The sequence below is a fragment of the Lipotes vexillifer genome, unplaced genomic scaffold (assembly GCF_000442215.2).
Source record: "Lipotes vexillifer unplaced genomic scaffold, Lipotes_vexillifer_v1.1 scaffold147, whole genome shotgun sequence".
Lineage (NCBI taxonomy): Eukaryota > Metazoa > Chordata > Mammalia > Artiodactyla > Lipotidae > Lipotes > Lipotes vexillifer.
Genome location: NW_006778796.1, coordinates 5,023,260 through 5,026,780, shown reverse-complemented (window position 1 = coordinate 5,026,780; position 3,521 = coordinate 5,023,260). Strand labels below are relative to the sequence as shown.

The 3,521-nt window shown below is 46.3% G+C and overlaps 1 pseudogene; it reads right to left on the bottom strand.

Moving 5' to 3' along the window:
- Positions 1 to 816: 816 nt before the first annotated feature.
- LOC103068334 (spliceosome-associated protein CWC15 homolog pseudogene) lies at positions 817 to 1,512 on the bottom strand (annotated as a pseudogene).
- Positions 1,513 to 3,521: the final 2,009 nt, after the last annotated feature.

The window sequence follows — 3,521 nt, the reverse complement described above, 5'->3', positions numbered from 1 at the left end:
CATACACACACATATACACACACAGAAATTCATATTCACATATACACACACATACACATATACACACACAGAAGTTCACATTCACATATACACACACACACATATACACACACTCACACAAATTCACACTCACATATACACTCACACACATACACATATACACACAAACACACACACAGACACACACAAACTCACACACATATACACTCACACACACATACACATATACACACACGGTTATTAGGGTCATCAGCAGATAGAGAAAAACATCCCATCTAGTCCCCAAAAGATGGGACAAAAGCAGAGAAGGAAAGAAATGCTTTACTTCCTAGGCCATCGGCAGAGTCCAGTGTTGATGCTCTGATAGCTTAGTGAGCTTGGAGGATATGGTTTAAGTCTTAAGAAAATAAACTTTTCTAACTATTTCTCCTGGGACAGCGAGATAGTCCACACAAATTCAAAATCAGCAAAAAGAAACTAACAAAAAAACATCCTGACGGCTCTCTTTCTCCAAGGACAGATAGTTTCCCCAGATGTCTGATTCATCTTGGCAACATCTGCAAATAAACCCCAGTGACCTAGAGGCTAAAGAGGTACAAAGAACTATGTGTGACTGTGTGTGCCTAAAATGTTTCTTTATAGCAGGAAAGGGTGTTCCCATGATCCACTGACTTAGAAGAATAGGCAGTTGTAATTTATACCTCACTTCTGAGGTGGTGATAAGGAGCTGAAGGTTGGGGGAGAGGGTGCTGAAAGAACTGGGCCTCTTTTTTTTTCTTACATTTTACAGCCTTTCATTAAGCACATAAAACTGTACTATGTAATATATTTCTCCATGAACTTTTTGTGAAATTCAGATCACAGTGTATCATTTACAAATCTTTTGTCTTTCTTCTGATCATCTACACCTTTTGCACAGTTCTTGAAAACAGCATCATCATCCCACCTTCTTTTAACTTTGAGGTTGGCCTGAGGCTGGGATGGGCCAGTGAGATCAAGGAGATGGTTTCCCCTCAGAATGTTTTCCATACGAATCCTTCCTTCTTCAGCCTTTTGCTCTCGTTCCTTCCTGGCCTGCTCTTCAGCTCCTTCTTTCTTAATTTTTTCCAGCTCCGCAAGGAGAGCTGCAGTATCATCATCATCACTCTCCTCTTCAAAGTCTTCATCTTCCTCATCTGTTAGAGGGTCGTGTGCATCGAGGTTGGCAGCGGGAATCTGGTCCAACCGAGGCTTCTTTGACACTGAAGAGGAGGTTGTATGTTCTCGTGTTGGCCGGTCTCTGTTTTTTCTCTTGCAGCAGCTCTCTGTCTCTCTCTCTCTTCCAACTCCTCTCCTGAAATCACGGTTCCCAACTTCTTCCGGGGCATCCTGAGTGGTCTGTCTATATTTTGTCTTTGTATGAGAGGGTAGGTCTCTGCTTGAATATTGCTTTGAGAGTTGGCTCAAATCACCTTCTCCTTTTCCTCTCCCCCCTCTTGCAGGTTCAAAAGTTGGCCTAGCTGCTGTTGTCATCTTCTACGAGTCTGTTTTCCTGCTGCCGCTCACTTTGGCCGAGCTCCGATGCAGTTGCCTCAGGAGATCATACAGACGCCATTATAACTCTTGGCTCCCAGAAACCTCTGCGCCGGGCGTCTTTTTAAGTATGGGGACAAAGAGCACATGACACTCAGCCAGAAGCCACCCAGCTGGATGAATCAGGCAGGGAGGCTTCCATGAGTGCTTAAAGGAGGTCTTTGTAGGCAGAAAGACCTGGGTCCAACCCCAGCTCACAAGACATGCAAGTTACTTTGCCTGTTTTAACCTCACTTTGCTCATCTGTAATATGGGGATAATGAAAGTACGTATCTTATGAGGCTGTTGTGAGGCTTAAATGAGATAATGCTGGAAAAAAAAAAAGTGGGGGGGAGCTTAGCAGAGTGCCTGGCACATAATCAGGCCTAATAAATGCTCAACATATTAGTAATCATTGTAATGAGCCCGAATTTCCTAGGGCTGCCATAAATTACCACAAATGTGGTGACTAAAGACAATGGAAATTATTCTCTCACAGTTCTGGGGGCCAGAAGTCTGAAATCAGATGTTGGCAGGGCAGTGCTGCCTCCGAAGGCTGCAGGGGAGACTCCTTTCATTCTCCTCCAGCTCCGGATGGCTGCCAGCATTCCTTGGCTTGGGGCTGCATCACTCCAACATCTGCCCCCTGGTCACATGGCCTCCCCCTCTCCTCCCTCTGTCTCTCCTCTGTTTGTCTTATAAGGACACTTATCCTCTCTCACCCCAGGCCCTGCAAGTGTCGGCAGCATGCCTGACTGTGCTTCTGGGTCTCCATCTATAACACAGGGAAACCTCTGCACTTAATGAGAGTTTTCTTGATTTAGAATGTGTTTCTTGGGACCTCCCTGGTGGCACAGTGGTTAAGACTCTGAGCTCACAATGGAGGGAGCCTGGGTTCAATCCCTGGTCAGGGAACTAGGTCCCACGTGCATGCCACAACTAAGAGTTCGCATGCCACAACTAAGGAGTCCGCCTGCCGCAGCTGAGACCCAGCACAACCAAATAAATAAATCAAATATATATTTTTTTAAGTTTATAGAATGTCTTTCTCTGTCCCTTTGACAGGATGACACCTTGCCCATCCAGGAAGAAGATTAGCACTGTTGGTCTTCCAGGGTCATCGAAGGAAGTTCACAGAAATGCATGCAGCAGACCATGGGTAGCTTTGGGGAACGGCATCTCCTAAACTAGCGGCCTTGGGCCATTGGTGCTTGAAACTCAGGAGGGCACTCAGAGGTCCACCCTCACTTGTAAAAGCGCACAGCTTTTGCTCACCTCTGTGGCCCCCTCATCATCTAGGTCCTAAAGTTATAAATGAACAGGCTCGTCCAGCAAGATGCACAGAGGCAGCTAGGTACAGCCTCTTCTAACTGCCCATTTTACTCTTTCCTTTCCTCACTTAGAATATTTCTAAACTACCTTTCACTCATTCCTACAGAATCATTGCCTTTGTTTTCGACCATGTGTTGTATGAAATTCTGATTCTGCTGGTATAAAGTTTAGGATCTCTTGGGACTCCCCTGGTGGTCCAGTGGCTAAGACTCCACGTTTCCAATGCAGGGGGCCCAGGTTCGATCCCTGGTCAGGGAACTAGATCCCACATGCCGCAATGAAGATCCTGCACACAGCAAAGAAGATCCCGTGTGCCTCAACTAAGACCTGGCGCAGTCAAATAAATAAATAAATTTGTTTTTTTAAATAAGAAAGTTTAGGATCTCTCATAGTTAGGGACTCCCCAGTGCCGCATCTGAGTCCCAAGGTTTCACATGTGAACGTGTGTCTCCTGGAATACGTGGGATGCAGAGTGGGAGGTGGAGATTGGCCTCCCTGGGCTGGGCAGCTGCTAGCTGGGCTCCCTGCTGGGTGGGCCCAGGGCTGCAGATCACATGCCATCTGCTTTCGCAGCCCTGCTCCTGACCCGCCCAGAGGGACTTGCTATTCTAATTCATCCACCAAAAGATGCACTCTTT